Here is a 22673-nt window from a genome sequence, read left to right as displayed (position 1 = left end):
GGAGCTCCTATAGAAAAAATTTTGATAGGCTTTTTATATCACAACAACTTTAAATTTTTTACTTACAATTGTCCTTCTTACAAATTTTCCAGTTATGTTTTACATAGTTGAATTTTCTAAGGGATCTAATGAACATGGAGTGTTTTATAGTCAGGAAAAATCGCTGAATATGAATAAGTGCTGAATTATTTCAATTATAGAACATGTAGGAGTTCCCGTCGTGGCTCAGTGGTTGGCAAACCCAACTAGCATCCATGAGGACGTGGGTTCAATCCCTGGCCTTGCTCAGTGAGTTAAGGATCTGGCGTTGCTGTGAGCTGTGGTGTAGGTCGCAGACGCAGCTCAGATCCTGTGTTGCTGTGGCTCTGGCATAGGCCAGCGCCTACAGCTCCTATTAACCCCCCAGCCTGGAAACCTCCATATGCCACCGGTATGGCCTTAAGAGACAAAAAAAAAAAAAAAAAATTATAGAACATGCCTTAAACATTGTAATGTTTAAATTCTGTTCTTCTTACACAGTGTTGACTTAAATTTTATAAATTCCATTCCAAGCTATCTATGATTTCTATTTAAAAAGATTTTGTTTTTAATTCTCTATTTCTTTTTCTTCAAAAATTACTTTAGTGATAAGTAAATAAATACAGCGTATTTCCACATTACCTACCTTCTTTTACCTATCATGCCCCTGTGTAAGCTCTCTTCACATTCTACTTGTCTAGAATGTCATTTTCTTCTAGTGAGACCCTGCTAAATTATCCACCTCTGCTAAGTGATCCACTGGTTAGAGTCTCCCCCCCACCTTTTTTTGGTCTTTTTAGGATCACACTTGTGGCATATGGAGGTTCCCAGGCTAGGGGTTGAATTAGCGCTACATCTGCTGGCCACAGCAACACCAGATCCGAGCCTCATCTCCAACCTACACCACAGCTCATGGCAGTGCCAGATCCTTAACCCACTGAGTAAGGCCAGGGATCAAACCTGCATCCTCATGAATCTTAGTCAGGTTCCTTATTGCTGAGCTGCAATGGGAACTCCAAGATCTCTTTTCTTTTTTTCTTTTTTGTCTTTTTGTTGTTGTTGTTGCTATTTCTTGGGCCGCTCCTGCGCATATGGAGGTTCCCAGGCTAGGGGTTGAATCGGAGCTGTAGCCACCGGCCTACGCCAGAGCCACAGCAACTCGGGATCCAAGCCGCGTCTGCAACCTACACCACAGCTCATGGCAACGCCGGATCATTAACCCACTGAGTAAGGGCAGGGACTGAACCCGCAACCTCATGGTTCCTAGTCAGATTTGTTAACCACTGCGCCACGACGGGAACTCCGATCTCTTTTCTTTATAAGACCTTTCTTCATTTCTCCTAGCCCACACAAAACTCCCTCCTCTATAATTGTGCATGCTGTTAATTATCCTTATTACCAACATAGAGCTTGCATACTATTTTCTATTGCCACTCCTTCTCGAGTAAACTTTGGATAATTTTTATTCTTTAACATCTGGCACAGTATTTATCCACAATAGCTAGAATATTATCTTAGTAGACACTTGGTAAGGATGTAATGATAGGTGGGATTAATTTCATTTAGAGTACATACCAGTAGTCTACACAGGAGAGTTCTTGTCCTTTCTGATGAAGTGTTGGCTTCCTTTTGGCGAAGAATCCTTGAGGGCAGGATACTGTGAGTACACGTTTTTACCAGAAAAGCAAAATAGAGACTGCAAGCCAACACTTAAGTAATTCTGGCCAAAGACATAAATAGCCAAATTCTTTCAGAAATAGTTTCCTAGAAGCAACTTGCGTTGACACTGTTTTGGTCCAAACAGGCTCCTTTAACGCATGTAAATCTTTAAAACATGATAAATCTAATCATTGCAGTACTTAGAGTAATAGTATTTAACTATTGGCTAAAATCATCTAGATTATTGCTTCTGTAATTCAGTTCATTTTGGAAAGTCACAATTCATTTTCTGCAGATATGTGGTAGAAAGTATGTATATTTTTAGAGCTGGAGTACCTTTCTAATTAGAACTGAACAGCACTTCCTCTGGTGTGAAATTTGTTGAACTTAAGGTGTTGAAAGGATTTAAAAAATATCTGAGTGTCATTGTATAGTGGTTAAAGATGCAGTGGAAACCTGGCATTTTTCCTTCATGCATTGATCAGAAAGTTGAATTCCTAAACTGGGTGAAAGACATTTATATCTGTAAATATCCAAAGGTGTATGATTAAAATCAAATAAATGTGTATTCGTTTCAAGCCAAGACTTGGTTGGCATGAAAAGAAATATAAGCCATAATCTTTGCCTTCAACAAGTTTGCAGTCTAGGAGTTCCCATTGTGGTGCAGTGGAAACGAATCTGACTAGGAACCATGAGGTTGCAGGTTCGATCCCTGGCTTTGCTCAGTGGGTTAAGGATCTGGCGTTGCTGTGAGCTGTGGTGTAGGTTGCAGACACGGCTTGGATCCAGTGTTGCTGTGGCTGTGGCTGTGGCCAGCAGCTGTAGCTCCGATTTGACCCCTAGCCTGGGAAACTCCATGTGCCAGGGGTGTGTCCCTAAAAAGAAAAAAAAAAAAACAGTTTGCAAGCTAGATAAGTAGATATAGGTAGATAATATGTGTTAATATATTGGAATATGTGTTTGTGATAGAAGAAAGCAGTACCTCATATTTGCCAAAGAATGATACAACAAAAATATTATGAGAGAGAGGAGTTCCTTCAGGCTGGGGTGACTATAGAAAGCTGTATGAAAGTGAACTCAAGAGTTGTGCTTGAAGAATGGGTAGACTTTGAGTAAGGGAGGAGAGGAAAAGATATTCATGGAGAACAGGGCATGTGAACTATGTAATCAAGGCTGTGGAGTCAAAGCCATTTTGGGAGAAGAGTAAGTAAATGCATTTTTCAGAGATGGAAAATTGTAGATTAGACTAGAAAAGGCATTGGCCTCAGCTCGTGGAAGAGTGTGAGTGCCAGGTTAGGGACTAAGGACTTGTAAGCAGGGAGGAGCTCTTTGTGGAAGATTTTGATCAAAGAACAAGCTTGATCCAAGTTGAGTTTTAGGAAGATTAATTTGCTAGCCATGTGCCATTTGATAAGGTAGGCAAAGAAGCAGGGTACTGTGAAGAGGCTTAGAAAGCTAAGAAAGCAGTTCAAGTGTGAGGTGGAATGGAGGATATATGTAATTTTTCTGTTCAGCATCCCCTCTTTTCTGATTCAGTGGTTCACATAGAGAGGACCTCATTCCCACTCAAGAGCTATAGGTAAGTAGGCACATGACCCTGATGTGCTGAAGTCCATTCCACTGGTTATCATTATTGGTTCACGAATGGGCACAGGGTCTAAAGTGAGCCAGTTAGTGTTACCCCTAGAACTTTTTTCTGCTAGACCTATCAGAAAAGACAACTTTTTTTCTTCAAGGGTTCTAACATTATCAGTAGGCATCTTTCCTGTCACACTGCATGGTAACCAGCCTCCAAGAGGGTCCTCAATGTTCACTCCTGATGTTCATGGTCCTCAATGTCCCCTCCTTCCATATTATATTAGAGTTGGTCTGTATGATGAATGAGTATATAGCAGAAGTGATGGCATGTTAAAGTGAGACTGGATAGGGATAGAAGCTACAAATTTCAAGTAGAATCAACACTTCGTAAATAAATAGATTTTTAGGTGGAAGGGAACATAGAATTTTTGAGTTTGACGAACAGTTATGACATTAACAGATACAGCAGTGTCTGGAAAGGGGATTTGTTGTTGGGATGGAGATGAGATGGACAGGAGAAGATAAAGAATTTATTTTCAGGTTGAGACTCTGGAAAGCAATATTGGGAACAATGGCTGGCATTTACAAAAATAGACTGTCTCACAAATAGTTTGTTCTCTGTCACTATATGATTCCTTACTGAAGATACTGAAGGTGAGACTTATTATAATAATATAGCATCAGAGTTCCCATCATGGCGCAGTGGAAACAAATCTGACTAGGAACCATGAAGTTGAGGGTTTGATCCCTGACCTTGCTCGGTGGGTTAGGGATCCGGCATTGCCATGAGCTGTGGTGTAGGTTGCAGATGTGGCTCAGATCCTGGAGTTGTTGTGGCTGTGGCGTAGGCCGGTGGCTACAGCTCCTATTTGACCCCTAGCCTGGGAACCTCCATATGCTGAAGGCGTGGCCCTAAAAAGACAAAAATAAGTTAAATAAACAAATAAAACTGGCCATCTCATAAAATACTCAGAAAAATAGAGAAAACCAAAAGTTACCCTTGCAAATTGATAAACCTCTGTCTTCTTACCATTAGAAATGGAAATTTTGTGTAATTATTTCTATAAATATCTTTCCCATATAGCTCAATACACTCAAACCCCCTTTTTCCTTAATTTTCTTTTCTTTTGGGAAAAAGTTATCATCTATTCTTTGTTTCTAAAACATTTTCTCCTTTTCTTTAACATAATCCCAAACCAAACAAAATACATTGCTTGAAGAAAATAAAACAGAAATGTAAAAAACAAGGAAATTAGACAATTGCTAAGATTCCTTTTAGCTTGTAAATGCAAATAGCAAATTGCGTATTTTGAATTCAACAGCACTGAACTCCTTGTAGTAATAGCTAAAAATATCTTTAATGATAGAACTATACAAACTTTGTTTTTCAATACTTTTTCATCAAATTGTTGTATAATTCCGTTAACATTTAAAAGGGCATTTATGGGCTTGAAAAAGCTAATGCGCTTCTCTGCTAAGTATCTTATTCATAAGAAGCCAAATCTTGATATTCAATAGGATTTGTGCAAAATAGCAAACAAGGAAGTGGGACAATGCAAACAAAACAAAGCAAAACAAAACAAAAAAAGCAAATGAACAAAAAAACCCAGGTCCATCGTATTCTTGCCTCATTCTCAACCTCCCTTCACCCCACACCTTGGATTCGCTAAATAAGAATCTTTCAAATCTGGAAAAATCTCTCCTGCTTGTGTGATTTGGTTAGATGGATACCCTTGAGATTTACTATTTACTTTCCTTGCATCCAGTTGAATATTTAAAAAAAAAATAGAGCCATTCTTTGAAAATATTTGTTTTGGCAAGTGGGAAAGTATTACCAAAAGCATTGATAATGAGTGATTTTATAAAACTACACAGCAGAATTTTTCATCTTTAGAAAGACGCTTAACATATTAAGGTTTTCTTATGCCATCTAGGAGCGTCAGAAAGACCACAATAATGCCATGTTCACTTAGCAGTTATTTGATGAAAGCAAGGGAATTCCCAGTCAGCCATTTTTAATGACATCATATGGCTAAAGGGGCTATTTGACTTTTAAATTCTGTTTGCATAAACAAAGGCAAATCCAGACCTAAATCATGTGTCATTGGCCTCAAAATTTTCCCTTTTCGATCCAATTGTTTTCCTTTGTCCTTCCTTGCAGCCTCCCTCCACTTGTTGACAGTTCATCTTACGATAAGATATTATAAAATAGAAGATATTATCTTTCAGGATAAAGGCAGAATGCCAAAGTAGGAGGCAGAATTTTGGCAGTATTCTGGATTTTCTTAAAGATAATGTGCATTCTTCTTCCTTTATCCTCTTAGAAGTGAGAAATAAATCTGACCAGCTTTAATGGAAAGAATTTAGCTTAGCTCTCAACAAAGTGTTCTTTTTTACTGTAATCACCTCAGGAAGAAGATTCCTGATCATTCATGGATAAGATTGTTTTAAAAATATTTTTTTGCTCTTTCTTTTGGTATGACTTGTATGGTATGTAAGTGTAATTGAATAATAAAATTTTAGTTTTCATGTTGCAAATCTGGTTATCCTAGTTTAAAATTATATGCTGAATTATGAAAATCAAGCATTTGGTTGCCAAGGAGAAAAGAGAATTCTGTCTTGAAATTGTTTAACTATATAGGCTGGTGTCTTTCCCACTCATATTTTCCATCTAGAAAGTTGCCTGGAAAGCTATTTCCCCTCTGCTAGAAATAATGCACAAATGTAATGCAAACCGAAAATAATTTTGGTTTTCACTGACCTCTTCTTATGAATTAGTCACAGTTTCTGCCTTATTCTTTGAAAAGAACAAAAAGAAGGATTTTGTCAAAGGACTGCTATGAAGCAGGAGACATGGTTTGGGACTGACAAATTACATATATGAGAAGAGGGTAAAATACTAGTCTATATGGCCTTAAAGAAAATTCAGAAAGATTTGATTTGCCTTTTATAGATAAAGACAATATTTTATCCTATAGCCTATGTAATATAGATTTAAGAAACTTTAGTAGATATTGAAAACATTTATAGGCTATTCTGTATTTGAATTTCAAGTTTTTAAAACAATACTCAATGAATTTTACATTAGATTTGCTTTTTGGTAGATTTAAAAAGCAATGTTTTAAAAGGAAGAAATGGTGTCTCTTAATTTGAAATCATATCTCTATATCTTGACTAGTCCATGGGATTTTAGTGATTTTTCTGGGGTTGCTTTTGAAGAGGAACCATTGCTAGGGACATTGCTTAAATTTTATTCAAAAGATCCAGGGATCTGGAAACTGAAGTGGTCAGGAAGTCATGGTGGTGACTAATGGGGGTGTCGGACTATTTGGCTGTCCCAACAGAAGGAAGTATTCAGTATTAGTAGTCGTTGAACAAGGCCCAGATGTGAGTTTTCCAGTAGTTGTTTTGCCAGCATTATTAAACACTTCACCCCTCTGGTAGCCTGGAGCAACTTTAGGTTTACTGCCTGTGGCTTGTGAGTTTGTTAAGCCAGGACTGAGGATTTCTGCAAAACACAGGGAGACTTGCTCTGTTGTGTGTCTCTGGACTCTTTGCCAACACTTGCAAGGGCACATATGCACATCCTTTATCACAAAGGAGACCAAATGCAAGACTGTAGAAGGATCAGTGCTAGGCTCTCAGCCTTGGATCTAAGATCTCGTTCTGCTGCTTGCAATTGTGTGATTCTGGAACAGTCTCTTCTCTCTGGCCTTCGTGTTGTCTATAAAATGAGATCCATGGAGGAGTTCTCTTATGGCGCAGTGGGTTAAGGATGTGGCATTGTCACTGAAGAAGCTTGGGTCACTGCTGTGGCATGGGTTTGATCCCCAGCCCAGGAACTTCCACATGCTGCAGAAGAAACCAAAAAAAAAAAAAAAGAGAGAGTTTTGTGGGGGATTTATGTTATGAAATTATGCTACATAATAGGATTTACAGACATTATTTTGGATTATGGTTATGTAGACATTAGAATGTGATCTTATAAACTCTGCTTCTTGATGGATTTCATATGAAAAATTGGGTGATGGGGCATTGACATTTTGACACCAGTTCATTCACAGCAAAGACCGGGATTGTAATTGCCTTGTTCCTGCCAGAACATGAGGCTTTATGAGGAAAGTGATAATTTTACTAACCTTAGCTCACTATTAATGACACTCCCTCTAGCAACACCATTTACTGCCTAGCTTTTTTCTAGAGCCAAATTTTAGGAAAGTGCATAACCACCCACTCACTCTTCAATTACTTAGAATCTAGATACTTTTTTCCTACAGGAATTTGTCTGTTTTTTTCTGTATTGAAGGTTTGGGGATTTTTCTCCTTTTCCTTGGTGGTCTGAAATTTTACCAAGATTATATAGGTGTAGATTCCTGGGCTTCCCGCACCCCCTAAATTCATCTTAGAATGTCCTTTGATCTGACGTCTAGCTCCAGGAAATTTGCTTTTACTATTTATTTCCACAGTTTATGCTTTCCATTCCATGCTTCTGAGGACTTAACATGAGAGCTCTTTGAAATCATTTAGATCTCTGTTCCATGTTCCTTAACTTTTCTTTAGCATTTTTCATTTTTCTTTTGTTTTGCATTCTGGAAGAAGTCCTCAGTTTAGTCTTTTAGTTCTAGAAGTTAATCTTTAACTTTATCTATTCTGGAATTCAGTTCCTTAATTAATACATGTTTCCCCTTTTTGAATCCTGAGTATAGAGTTGACTTAATTCAGGAGTTCCCGTCGTGGCTCAGTGGTTAACGAATCTGACTAGGAACCATGAGGTTGCAGTTCAATCCCTGGCCTTGCTCAGTGGGTTAAGGATCCGGTGTTGCCGTGAGCTGTGGTGTAGGTTGCAGATGTAGCTCGGATCCTGCGTTGCTATGGCTCTGGCATAGGCCAGCAACTACATCTCTGATTAGACCCCTAGGCTGGGAACCTCCATATGCAGTAGGAGTGGCCCTAGAAAAGGCAGAAAGATAATAATAATAATAATAATAATAATAGTAGAGTTGACTTAATTCATAGCACTATGTTATCATTCATCTATGTAGGAATCTTGTTTCACTCATGTATCATTTTAAACTTCATCCCTGATTTGCATTTCCATTTTCCCTACAGTTTCTATTTAAGCTATTTGATATAGGTTCTTAAATATATATATATATATATATATATATATATATTTTTTTTTTTTTTTTTTTTTTTTTTTGTCTTTTTGCTATTTCTTTGGGCCGCACCCGTGGCATATGGAGGTGCCCAGGCTAGGGGTCAAATCGGAGCTGTAGCCACTGGCCTACTCCAGAGCCATAGCAACGTGGGATCCGAGCCGCGTCTGCAACCTACACCACAGCTCACGGCAACGCCGGATCCTTAACCCACTGAGCAAGGCCAGGGACCGAACCCGCAACCTCATGGTTCCTAGTCGGATTCGTTAACCACTGCGTCACGACGGGAACTCCCAAATATACATATATTCTTGCACGCACAAAAATATTTTGTTGTCTTCTGTGCATGCTTTTCTCCTATGTTGTAAATGATCAATATTGTGCTATGTGGCATAGTTTTTAAAAATTTTGGCAATAGTAGTTTTAATTCTTAAGAACTCCAATTATTTCTCTTTTTTTTATAGCAGTCATATTTTTGCTAATGAATGTAAAATCTTCTCAAATCTCTCCAAACATATTCCTTATACTTATTTTAAGGTCTTATTCTATTGTCCCGCTAATTCTTTTGTAGGTTTTAGTAATGTAATTTGAATCAATGATCTTCTCTAGCAGTGTTAACTGGATGAGAATCCTTGTGTACTTGTCTATTAATGCATGCTCCACTTTTGCTGATAAAGGAAGAGTACAATGGAATGAGGGGCCCAGAGGGCTGGTATGTTAGCTTTCTAGGACTGCCTTAACAAACTGCTCCAAACTGGGTGGCTATAAACAATAGAAATTTATTTTCTCACTGTTCTGGAGGCTAAAAATCCAAAACCAAGGTGTTGGCAAACCCAGCCAATCTCTAAGCCCCTTGGGGAAGAATCTTTGTTTCTTTCAGCTTCTGGTAGCCCTAGGCACTGTTTGGTTTGTGACAGTGTAACTCCAAGTCTTCCTTTGCCTTTATTTCATGTTTTCCCTCTGTGTTTGTGTGTCTCTGTGTCTTCCCATGATGTTCTCCTCTCTGTGTCTCTCTCCTCTTTTTATAGCACATTTAAATCGTATTAATTAAGGGCCTACCATGCTTCATTAGAAGCTTGTCTTAACTAATTATACCTGCAATGACCTATTTCCAAACAAGGTCAGGTTCTGAAGTTCTAAGGATTAGGATTTCAATGTATCTTTTTGACAGATACAATTTAACCTGTAACCATGGAGTAAGTAGCTTGTCCACTGAGTAAAAGCAGGCTGCCCAGCCTTACCTTTACCTTGTACCTTCTCCCTCTCCATTCCCAAAAGCTACACTGGGGGTCTCTGATTCCAGAGCACCCTGTTTAGAGAGAGCTGTACATGACAATTTATCTTGGTGGCAAGGGCTAGGGTTGGTATGGCCTTTTCTTTCTGCCCTCTGCTGTCACTGTGCAAGTCTGTTGGACTCTGCTTCCCAGGCACCAGAACTAAAGCCAGGAGCCTTTACCAAAGCCTTTTAGCTTTGTTTATAAATGAGATTTGCAGCCAACTGCACAGATCTTTGCATCAGAAGATCACTGCCCAGATCTCCTGACTGGCCCTTTAATGAGTCATCTGATGATTTCTCCAGGACTGACTTGGTTTGATTAGCATAAAACTCATCCAAGGTTTTCTTAGGAACTTTTGCTTGCTATTGCCACAGCTTCTACTTGGTTCTTGTGTTGCTGTTTCTCCTACTCATTTCTCTGTAAATCTGATCTCATTTGCTTTCTCCCCCTCTCCCAAATGCTCTTTGTGTACTGGAAATTCCTCACATTTACTGGTCCCCTGATGGATGCCATGCTTTCCTGTTTTTCTGTCTGTTATGGATCTGTGTTTAACCGTATTGTTTCTTTAACATGTCAGTGGTATTTGGATGGGAAGAAGATAGATGTATGTGTTTACTCTGCCATAGTTAAATGGGGTAAGGTGTTGATTTAAACTAGGGATCACTAAACTTTTTCCACAAAGGGCCAGAGAACAAATATTGTAAGCTTTGTGTGCTCTAAAGATCTGTATTGCCACTACTCAGCAGTGCTGTTTCAGTGTAACAGCAGCCTAGACCATCTGCAAATGAGTGGAAGTGACTGTATTTCAATAAAATTTGCCTTACAAAAGTAGCCAGTGGACCAGTTTTGGCCTATCTCTGAAACCAGTGGTTCTCAAACTTATCATGCAGCAGAATCCCTAGAAGGGCTTGATAAAACACAGATTCCTCTCTTCACCTTCGGTCTGTTCTTCTTCTTTTTTTTATTACTCAATGAGTTTATTACATTTGTAGTTGTACAATGATGACCTTTGGTTTCTGACCCAATAAGTCTGCGGTGGGGTTGGGGGGGTGGTCACAGTATTTGCTTTTTTTTTTTTTTTTTTTTTTTTGTCTTTTTGCTATTTCTTTGGCCGCTCCTGCGGCATATTGAGGTTCCCAGGCTAGGGGTCGAATCGGAGCTGTAGCTGCCGGCCTACACCAGAGCCGCAGCAATGTGGGATCCGAGCCGCGTCTGCAACCTACACCACAGCTCACGGCAACGCCGGATTGTCAACCCACTGAGCAAGGGCAGGGACCGAACCTGCAACCTCATGGTTCCTAGTCGGATTCGTTAACCACAGCGCCACGACAGGAACTCCAGTATTTGCATTTTTAATAATCTTCCAGGTGATGCTGATACTACTGACCTGCAGACTATATTTTGAGAACCACTCATATAAATAATTTTTGTTTTCTAAATACCACAGTCTCAACCACTTAATAATAACACAACTGTGTTCTTTATTTATTCATTCATTTGTTTATTCATTCAACAGTTATTTATTGAGCTTCCGCTATGGGCCAAGCTCTGTTCTAGGTCATGATCATATTTTCATAAATAAGACAATGGCCCTATTCTCATGAATGGGGGAACTAGACAGCCAGACAAACACAAGTAAACCTATTAAAGATATAATATTGGATAGTAATAAGGACTTATTAAATCAAGCCAAAGGAAAGGAGAGAGCTGTACAGGAACAAAACTATTTTAGATAGGATAGTCAGGGAAGGCCACTCAGAAGAGATACCATCTGAATGTAGATGTAATGATATAAAACAACTAATCATGAGAAAGGTAGAGCATTCCTGGCAGAAGAAATAGCAAGTATGAAGGCCTTAAGATAAGGATGAGTTTGTGTTTGAGAAAAGGCAAGGGGACCGATGTAATTGGAGTGATTTGAATAAAGAGTGGCAGGAATTGAGTTCAGAAAAGTGGGCATGCTGCAGATGTAAACAGAGATTTGTAGCCCATGATAAAGGGTTTGCATTTTAAGTATTATGGGAAGTTTTGTGCAGAGAAATGATGGGTAGCATTTACAATTTTAAAGCATCACATTGGCTGCTGAGTGGGAAATACTCTAAGGGAGTGGTGAGGGGGCGATGAAGATGAGAGTGAAAGAAGAAAGACCATTTGGGAGGTTTCCAGAATTCTAGGAGAAAGACTATAGCAGCTTAAACCAAAATGATTTTAGTGATGAGACACAGATGGTGCACAATATATTCTGACACTGGAACCAGTAGTATTTGCTAATAAATTTGAATATGATGTATGAGATAAATAACAATATCAAAGATGATTTCTGAGCTGTCTTGAGCAACTGGGTGGGGAATGGTAGAAAATTAAAATTTTATTTTTAGAATTTAATGTCTGAGGTACTTTTTAATTTTTAATTTTTAATTTTTTTGTCTTTTCTAGGGCCACACCTGAGGCATATGGAGGTTCCCAGGCTAGGGGTCTAATCAGAGCTGTAGCTGCCGGCATATGCCAGAGCCACAGCAACGCGGGATCTGAGCCACATCTGCAACATACACCACATCTCATGGCAATGCCGGATCCTTAACCCACTGAGTGAGACCAGGGATGGAACCTGCAACCTCATGGTTCCTAGTCAGATGTGTTAACCACTGAGCACAGCGGGAACTCCCTGAGGTACTTTTTTAGACCTGGAAGTGAAGTTGTCAAGAAGATAGTTAGATGTAATAGGCTGGAGCTCAGGTGAAAGGTCAAGCTAGGGATATTCATTTGGAACTGATGAATTTTGGTGTTTTATATTTAAGGTCACAAGACTGAAAGAGACCACCTGCATTATGGGTATAAACAGAAAAGAGAAGGGGCTCCATGAGTTAAATTTTCTGACATTGAGATGCTGGGGAAAGGAAGAGGAGCAGCAAAGGAAACAGAGAAGGTCTGTCAGAATGTGGATCCTCAGAAGCCAAGTAAAATAAATGTTTCTAGGAAGAAAGTCATCAAACTCGTTAAATGTTACTGAGTGAGCAAGTCAGATGAGGACTAAGACTTGATCACTTTGTGATCTTGGTAAGAGAGCCTGCAGTGGAAGAGTGAGAGATAAAACTGTTCACAGCAGAAGAAAGAAAATTGAAGAAGAGGACATAGAGACAGTGAAGAGAGTCAGCTCTCTCTAGGATGTTCAGCTTCTGTTAGTGCTTGCCTAAATTTTATGTACCAATTCTGATAACAACTAGAAAAGCAAGAGTAATTGTAAAATCTCTTTGCCTGAAGGTTTTGGCTAACTAACAAAATGGTGAAAGATAATAAGTTTTGGAAGAAGAAAGAAACCCAGAGAGGTAAACCCAATACTGAGGTCTACTTTTCCATTAGGAGATTATGAAGATGTAGTTGAGAAGCTGAGAAAGAGAGCAGCACCTTTAACAGAATCATGAAACCAATGGGACAAAATAATTAATCCAGAATGTGCTAAGGGGGAGAGCCAGGTAGTCATCTTCTGCCAGGCTTTGAGTTGAAATCCTAAGAAGCTAACTCTTGGAATACATGGAAACCAGAAGTAGTTCAAGTTTGGCAGGGACTGAAGCCCAGCTTCAAATAAACTCAATCTTGGAGTTCCCTAGTGGCCTGGTGGATAAGAATCTGGCATTGTCACTGCTGTAGTGCAAGTTCTATCCCTGGCCAGGGAACTTCCACATGCCACAGATGCAGCCAAACAAAACTCAATCTTTAAAATTTAATTAAGTAATTCTCACATTGCTACTTCTCCTAATTACCTACCAGAAGAAAACATAAATGTTCTCAAGAGAACAATAACAATAGAAATAGGCTCAAGGGAACATCAGATTGTGGACTTTAAGATTCTTAATTTGCTCAAGGAAATTAAGATTAGATTAAGAAATTTGACAGAAAATTGGAAGATAGAAAACAAACCAAAATTGAAATGCTAAAACTGAATTTATCTGAAATGTAAAACTCAATGGATGGATTTAATAACTGATTAGATGCAGTTGAAGAGAGTATTAGTGAACTAGGAGATAGGTAAAAGTCATTACAAGAATGAAATATAAAGAAAAAAGGAATGGAAAATAAAAAGAGAGGTCATAAAATAAGAACGTGAAAATGAACAGAAGAAACCTAAGTCCAAATGGAGTTGGAAAGCTGTAATGGGAGGGCTCACAGACCCATATCACTCACCACAGCTTACAGACCCCAGAAGGAAGAAAGATTTCCTTCTGGTCTAGCAACAATAACCCATCCACTGCTTGAAGCCAATAAAAATAAAAAACAAAAAACATCCTGCTACAGTCCTCCCCAGTTTCCTCCTAAAATGTAGTAAAAGCTGACCTTCTCTGTTTCCTCTGACTTGCCTATAATTTATCATTGTTTGCTTGTTTCAAATTGAAATTTCTATGCTATACCTGAGTACCATTTGGCTCACTTTAGCTTGCTGAAGACCTTGTTATTTCATTTTTAAAGTCGATAGGACATAGAGTGAGAACATCTAGCCTGAATAATTGGAGCCTTGGAAGAAGCAGAGGAGAGAGAAAAATGTAACACAAGCGATATTTGAAAAGACAGTGGCTGAGTATTTTCCAACCTTGTTAATTAATACCAAACACAGGTTCAAGAAACACTACCAAACCCAACTAAGATAAATGACAGGATAAACCACACTTAGCTTAGTTATAGCAAAAGTACTAAAGACTAAGACCAAAAAAAAAAAAAAAAAATCACAAAGTAGCCACAGGAACATCATGAAGCAACAGTTAGAATGAGTTTTCTCTTTTTGCATCAGGAACAGTGGAACTTTCTACAAAGTTTAAAAAGAAAAAAATTGCCAGTCTAGATTTCTAAACATCTATAAAGATATCTGATAATTAAAAGTAAATAAAGACATTTTCAGAGCAAAAACTTGTGAAGGAACATTTTTTTTCCAGCAGGCATGCATGGAACTTTAAAGTTTCTTTTTTTTTTTTTTCAGGTGGTGGGAAAATGAAACCAGATGGCAACTAGGAGATGTAGGAAAGAATAAAGAGCCACTAATAAGGTAAGTGTATTCAAATTTAAATGACTGTATAAAACAATAGTTATGATTTCAGCTGGGTCAAAATATGTATAGAATTAAAATACGTAGCAGAGAAAAACAAAGATTTTCACATTGTAAATAAAAGTGCCAATTAATGTTAGATTTTGCTAAGTTGACAGTGTAATCTCTAGAGTAACTACTAACAATAGTAAAAAAAAAAGTATCAGTGTAATAGAGGGGAAAGTTAGAATAATATACAAACTCAATCTGAAAGAAAGCAATATAGTGAAGAGATTAAGAACACAGAATTTGGTGAGAAAATAGGAAGCATATAAAATGGAATCCAAATATGTCAATAATATAGAGTTCCATCATGGTGCAGCAGAAACGAATCTGACTAGGAACCATGAGGTTGTGGGTTCTATCCCTGGCCTCTCTCAGTGGGTTAAGGATCTGGCATTGCCATGAGCTGTGGTGTAGTTCACAAACACAACTGGGATCCTGCGTTGCTGTGGCTGTGGTGAAGGCCAGCAGTTGTAGCTCTGACTAGACCCCTAGCCTGGGAACCTCCATATGCCATGGGTGCAGCCCTAAAAAGCAAAAAACAAACAAACAAACAAAAAAACCAAAAAACAAAACCCACCAAAAAAAAAAAAACCCCAAGTATGTCAATAATAATAATAATAATAATGATAATGATAATAATAATAATTACATACTATGTGGCCTAAATGCTATCATTTAGCAAAAGTTACCAGACTGAATTTAAAAAACAGCAATTATGTGTTGCTCTCAGAAGACACACCAAAAAGCATATGAAGACAGAAAGGTTAAGAATGTTTTGCCTATGTACTCTTCTAGGAGTTTTATGGTAGCTTATGTTTAAGTCTTTAAGCCATTTTGAGTTTATTTTTGTGGTGTGAGAGTGTATTCTTGTTTCATTGATTTACATGCAGCTATTAGGTTTGCTGGAGACACCACCGGCTGAAGACACATTTTCCCATTTTATATTCTTGGCTCCTTTGTTGAAGATTAATTGACCATAGGTGTTTGGGTTTATTTCTGGTTTCTGTATTCTGTTCCATTGGTCTGCGTTCTCTATTCTGTTCCATTGGTCTGTATGTCTGTATGTCTGTACCATGCTGTCTTGATTACTGTAGCTTTGTAATATTGTCTAAAGTCTGGGAGAGTTATGCCTCCTGCTTGGTTTTTTTTCCCCCCTCAGAATCCTTTGGCAATTCTGGGTCCTTTCATGGTTCTATATAAATTTTTGGATTGTTTGTTCTAACAATCCCCCAAAAAAGTCATGGGTAATTTGACAGGGATTTCATTGAATCTCTAGATTTGTTTGGGTAGTATGGCCACTTTAACAATATTAATTCTTCCAATCTAGGAGTATGGAATATCTTTCCATTTTTTTGAATCTTCTTTAATTTCCTTAATTAATGTTTTGTAGTTCTCATCATATAAGTCTTTCACCTCCTTAGTCAGGTTTATCCCTAGGTATTTAATTTTTGGGGGTGTGATTTTAAAAGGTATTTTTATATTCCTTTTCTAATATTTCATTGTTAGTATACAGAAATGCAACCAACTTCTGGATGTTAATCTTGTATCCTACTACTTTGCTGAATTTGTTGATCAGTTCAAATATTTTTTTGTGTGGAGTCCTTAGGGTTTTCTGTATATGATATCATGTCATCTGCACAGAGTGACAATTTTACCTCTTCTCTTCCAATTTGGATACCTTTTATTTGTCTGATTGGTGTGGCTAGGACTTCCAATACCATGTTAAATAAAAGTGGTGAGAATGGGCATCCTTATCTTGTTCCAGATTTTCTTTTTTTCTTTTCTTTTTTTTTAGGGCTGCACCCACAGCATATGGAAATTCCCAGGCTAGGGGTTAAGTTGGAGCTTCAGCTGCCAGCCTATGCCACAGCAACTTGGGATCCAATCTGCAGCTGTGACCTACACACAGCTCAGGACAATGCTGGATTCTTAACCCACTGAGTGAGCCAGGGATCAAACCCACATCCCATGGACACTAGTCAGATTTGTTTCCACTGAGCCACGACAGGAAATCGCTGTTCCAGATTTTAGTGGGAAGGCTTTCAGCTTTTCTCTGTTGATTATTATATTGGCTGTGGGTTTGTCATAAATGGTCTGACATCAACCGTACACACGTTTTCTTAAGTCAGTCTCCCAAGGCAACAGAAATAAAAAAATAAATAAACCAATGGGGCCTAATCAAACTTACGAGCTTTTGTGCAGCAAAGGAAACCATAAAAAAAAAAAAAGACAACCTATAGAATGGGAGAAAATGAGAAAATAGTTTCAAACAATGCAACTGACAAGGACTTAATCTTTAAAACATACAAACTACTTATACAACTCAACATCAAAAAACCCAACAACCCAATTGAGAAATAGGCAGAAGTCCTAAATAGACATTTCTCCAAAGAAGAAATACAAATGGCCAACAGGCACATGAAAAAATGCTCAACATCAGTAATTGTTAGAGGAATGCAAATCAAAACTCCTATGAGGTACCACCATCATTAACAAGCCAACAAATAGCAACTGCTGGAGAGGGTGTAGAGAAAAGGGAACCCTCCTACACTGTTGGTGGAACTGTAAATTGACACAAACACTATGGAAAACAGTATGGAGGTACCTCAAAAAACTAAATATAGAACCACCTTATGACCCAGCAATCCCACTCTTGGACATATATCTGGACAAAATTTTCTTTTTTCTTTTTTTTTTTTTTTTTTTTTGTCTTTTTGATATTTCTTTGGGCTGCTCCCCACGGCATATGGAGGTGCCCAGGGTAGGGGTCGAATCGGAGCTGTAGCCACTGGCCTACACCAGAGCCACAGCAACGCGGGATCCGAGCCGCGTCTGCAACCTACACCACAGCTCACGGCAATGCTGGATCGTTAACCCACTGAGCAAGGGCAGGGACCAAACCTGCAACCTCATGGTTCCTAGTCGGATTCGTTAACCACTGCGCCACAATGGGAACTCCATGGACAAAATTTTCATTGAAAAAGTTATGTGCACCTCTATGTGCCTTGCAGCACTATTCACAATAGCCAAGACATGGAAACAACCTAAATGTCCATTAACAGATGAATGGATTAAGAAAATGTGATATATATACACAATGGAATAATAATACTCAGTCATAAAAAAGAACAAAATAATGCCATTTGCAGCAACATGGGTAGAACCAGAGACTCATACTAAGTGAAGTAAGTCAGAAAAAGAAATACAAATACCATATTATATCACTTATATCTGGGATCTAATATATGGCACAAATGAATCTATCTACAAAAAAGAAACAAACTCATGGACATGGAGAACAGACTTGTGGTGGCAAAGGGGCAGGGAGAGGGAGTGGAATGGAATGGGAGTTGGGGTTAGTAGATGCAAACTATTGCATTTGGAGTGGATAAACAATGAGATCCTGCTGTGTAGCACAGGGAACTATATCTAGTCACTTGTGATGGAACATATGGAGGATAATGTGAGGAAAAGAATGTATGTGTGTAGATATATACATATATATATATATATGACTGGGTTACTTTGCTGTATAGCAGAAATTTGCAGAACACGGTGCATTAACTATAACAACAACAACAACAAAATCTGAAAAAAACCCAGAAGGTTTGAAAGTCATGGGATGGGAAAATTTATGCCAGCAAATACTAATCAAAAGAAAATTGAATTGATGCATTAATATCAAAGTGGACAGATGTTTGGAGGAATTTTGTTAAAGGTTTGTAGAGAAAGGGGTCATGAACTAGAGGGGGATATTGGTTCAAATGTTTTTATTTATTTTTCAATACTGTGTATGAATGAGAGCAATGTAACAGAGATGGGTAAATTGATGACACAGGAAAGATGTGTATAAACTGTTTAAGTAGAAAAGGGGATTAGATTTAGTTCTGAAATTGTAGTATTGGCTTTGGGGATAAGTAGTAAGTGGAAGATAAGGGTACCAAATGTATGTACATCAGTGGATAGATTTGTTGGTGAGAAGATGAGATACTTCTCCTCTAACTATGTCTGTTTCCTAAGGAAAATGTACCGGTTGAGTGTAGGAGGAGAGGTTGTTGGTTTGGGCAGAGGGAAGGCGTGATATTGCAGTTTTGATAAGAGGAAAACCAAATTCACTATGGAAATATGCAAAGATTAGGCTGTGTTGAGTGTTCACTTAAATTTTCCATCATAAATTTCCCTTGAGTCTAGTCAAGATGGTAGCCAAGTCTGCCGTCTTTACTGAAGATGTAGAGTAGGTAAAGAGTGGCATCTGTGATCAAGTGAAGTGAGGTAAGACATGGGCATAATTTCTCTTTATAGAGGCTGTCCTTCCCACTCCAAAGGAGACATCCTCTGCTCCCTCTGTCCTCTTTTACTCAGAGTGAGGTTGTAAGTGGTTGTAGAACTGGTTCTGCTGAAAAGCCCCTCTTAGCCCCTCTGAAATTAGGATGAAGACTATTTAGCACTCTTGTTCCCAGATGTGAACCTCATTTCAAATTTGAGAAAATAGAGAAGAACCACTTTGAACTTCGCAGCATTGTTGCATCTGATTGCAGGGATAGAACGAACAGCTGCACCTACACTCTGCCTTGCAGGATCCCAGCTTTGGGGACTAGGAGGACATGTCATTTGCTTGACCTGGAGGTTCTATCAGCAGTCCCTTCTGTTATCAATATCTCCTTCTTTCCTGGAAAAATTTTGAGTAGGTTTCTGTGCCTTGCAATCACTGACAAAAAGATCAGTTCCCTCATCTGTATAAAGGAGAGGTGTTTTCCAACTGTGTACCATGGAGCCCAAGTTGTCACAGGGGCTTGTGAACAGGATGAAGATGTAACAAAAAGGCACCTCTTTGGGCCCCATGAGCCCACTTCCATGCCGGCCCTATTATATCCTGAGATTTGCTGGGAATTTCGGTCACAGTGGTTCTATTAAAAAATTGAAAATAAAATCTACTCTTCCAGCTCTTACACTGAATAATTCCACTGAGTAAATCCACTCATATTTATCTTTTGTAGAGTTCCCTTGAAGGCTTCCAGGTTAAAGGATCAGGTGTGGTCATTGCTGTGACTTGGGTTCAATCCCTGGCCTGGGAACTTCTGCATGCCATGGGTGTGGCTGAAGAAAAAAAAATTATCTTTTGTGATAGTACAACTTTGTGTTTTGGAGAAGGCCTGAAATCATGTCCCAGGTCATGTGCCAGGGCACGTGCCTGTCCTTATGGCTGGGTCCTCAACAGCCTCGAGATTAGCTTCCTGGTTCTCTGACCCTCACAAGATCCTTTCAAAGTCGGTCGCCCCCTGATTCAGTTGAGGGGCAGGAGAGGGTGTTGTTTCTGAGAAGACCAACAGCTTTCTCATTACAGAGTTGGCTCCTGCGCTCCGTTTTTCTCTCTCTTCATTCCTGTGCAGAAATGCAAACGTTTTGCTGAGGGAGCCTCATTGCAGTGAGGTCAAGCCTCCAGGCAAAGGGATTAGTGAGCTCAGGTGATCTCATCTTTCTCTTCCAGTTCAATAGTTTTATAGCTGTATGAACTGGCAACTTGTCCTTGCCACAGATCAAATGGGTCCATTAATAATTCTGGGAATGTCACATATTCACTAGCAATAGATGTGAGGACCCCCTGACCAGCTGAATTAGTAGAATTAGCTGAGGAGAAGGTTCTGGACTTTAGCCTTTGGGCATGTGTCATGATCACAAGTCAGTGATTTATTAATTTATTCAAGCATAGGATTATTTGCAACAAATAAGAGATCAAATAATTTATTACCTCTTCAAAGGGCCTCTTGAAGACCTTTGGAGAAATTGGCATGAACAAGGAGGACTTCTAATTAACCGAGTAAAACCTAACATTAAATCCAACCTGGAAGATTTCTTTTTTTCTTTTTTTTTTTTTTTTTTGTCTTTTTGCCATTTCTTGGACCGTTCCTGCGGCATATGGAGGTTCCCAGGCTAGGGGTCCAATCGGAGCTGTAGCCACCAGCCTACACCAGAGCCACAGCAACGGGGGATCCGAGCTGCATCTGCAACCTACACCACAGCTCACGGCAACGCAGGATCCTTTAACCCACTGAGCAAGGCCAGGGACCGAACCTGCAACCTCATGGTTCTTAGTCGGATTCGTTAACCACTGCACCACGACGGGAACTCCCAACCTGGAAGATTTCTAAGGCTTTTACTCTGAAGATCAGTTTTAGAAAAAGCGGTTAGTACATTGGTTCATTTTCTTGGAAAAAAATTTGAGAGTTGATATTACCAATTATGATTACATATTTTTGCTATTAATTTGTATGTTTAATTTTAGCGATCCCATGCTTAAGAGGCCATCATTTCTTCCAGGCTTCCTCAGATATGTGGTCTATGATCTGATCAGAATCACAAATTTCTTTTTTATTGTCTCAAAACATCACTAAATGTAACTCATTATTAAAATAATAAAAAATGTCATTTTAATAGTTTTTTTAAAAAGCTGTGGATTATAAGATCCCTATAGAGCAAATGCTTAAAGAAAATGAATCCCAGTGGCCTTCATTTTGAGGAGGAAGGAAACTCTGTTTGTGGAAGGAAGGCTCTAGGCCTCTGGCCAGGAGTTTTCTAGGTATTTTTTGTGTTCCAGGGAAAACCTGTGTGACTGTCCTCCATGACTGTGTTAAACACCTTATCAAAGGAACAGGAAAATACCTTTCTTTTCCTTACCACTGCCACAAACTATATATCTTTCATAATTATATTTGTGTACTCTCATGTAAGAAAAACACACAGAATCCCTCCGCCCCTGTGATTTGCGTAAACATAATATACAGAGCACTCACTCTGTTTTTGTTTTGGTTAAAAGACAAAAAACAAAAACAAAAAAAACCTTCTCCCATAGAATTCCCTATCCTGGTTAGTGGCATCATTCTCTAAGTCATCCAGGCTGACAGAATCCTAGCAGTGCCATCCCAAATGCCTTCCTCTCCCTCATTCCTTATATTCTATTGGGCATGAATTCCTGCAAATTCTATCTTCCTACCATGTTTCATTAGCTCTCCTCTTTTGCTCTTCCCCCCCCCACCTCTGCCCCTGTAACAACCTTGGTTTGGAAACTTAGTGCCTCTGTCCTGGAATATTGCAAATGTCACTCTAGATATTATTCTAGGCTTCCAACTTGCTTTCACCCTTTTTACCACTGCTCCCTGCCCACCCCCTCCTCAAATTTCGTTTCAGGTCATACTATGAACTTGTTGGTCTGTCTGGCCTGTATCCCTTCCCAATCTGGTATTTCCTTCACCTGCTATATTTTTGGACCTTAGTCCTTTCAATACATCCCACTCCATCATTTTATCCCCCCGTACTGCTCTCTATGCTACCTCTCTTCCCATTCCATCTGAAGGATGCCTGTTTATACTTTAATACCCAGCTCAAATAAGCCCTAATTTTCTGGACCAACCTCACAACTTCCTGTGAGCTTAGAAGGGCAAATCATTCCCTCCTCAGTGGTACCAGGAGGCCTAGAACCCATTGCCATACTAAAATTTGTCTTCCCTCTGAGGCTGTGAGTAGGAACTAGGTCATTTCTAACTTGATGTATTCTCTATCTAGCACTGGGCCTAGTATAGGGGAAGTACTTTACACATTTTCATCAAGTAACAGGAAATCCAAGCTTATACTAGAATGCAATTGTTCTTTTATTATTATTTTTTGTCTTTTTAGGGCCAAACCCAGGGCACATGGAAATTCCCAGGCTAGGGGTTGAATTGGAGCTGCAGCTGCTGGCCTATGCCACAGCCACAGCAATGCGGGATCCAAGCCACATCTGCAATCTATACCATAGCTCCACAGTTCACAGCAATGCTGGATCCTTTAACCCATTGAGCGAGGCCAGGGATTGAACCCACATTGTCATGGATACTAGTCGGATTCTTAACCTTCCACAACAGGAACCCT

General features: G+C 39.1%; 1 long non-coding RNA gene across 2 annotated transcripts in view; it reads left to right on the top strand.

The window, feature by feature from the left end:
* LOC106504949 overlaps positions 12399 to 22673 on the top strand; it is a 590151-nt gene continuing 579876 nt past the window's right edge. The window contains exons 1-2 of one of the 2 annotated variants that reach the window (XR_002335798.1): positions 12399 to 12614; positions 14658 to 14723. This is a non-coding gene — a long non-coding RNA (uncharacterized LOC106504949). The remainder of the gene's footprint in view (positions 12615 to 14657; positions 14724 to 22673) is intronic. The other variant, XR_002335799.1, reaches the window with a different exon arrangement.

This window comes from Sus scrofa, chromosome 9 (assembly GCF_000003025.6).
Source record: "Sus scrofa isolate TJ Tabasco breed Duroc chromosome 9, Sscrofa11.1, whole genome shotgun sequence".
Classification (NCBI taxonomy): Eukaryota; Metazoa; Chordata; class Mammalia; order Artiodactyla; family Suidae; genus Sus; species Sus scrofa.
The sequence above is the reverse complement of the archived record's forward strand: the minus strand, read 5'-3'. Positions and strand labels throughout refer to the sequence as shown.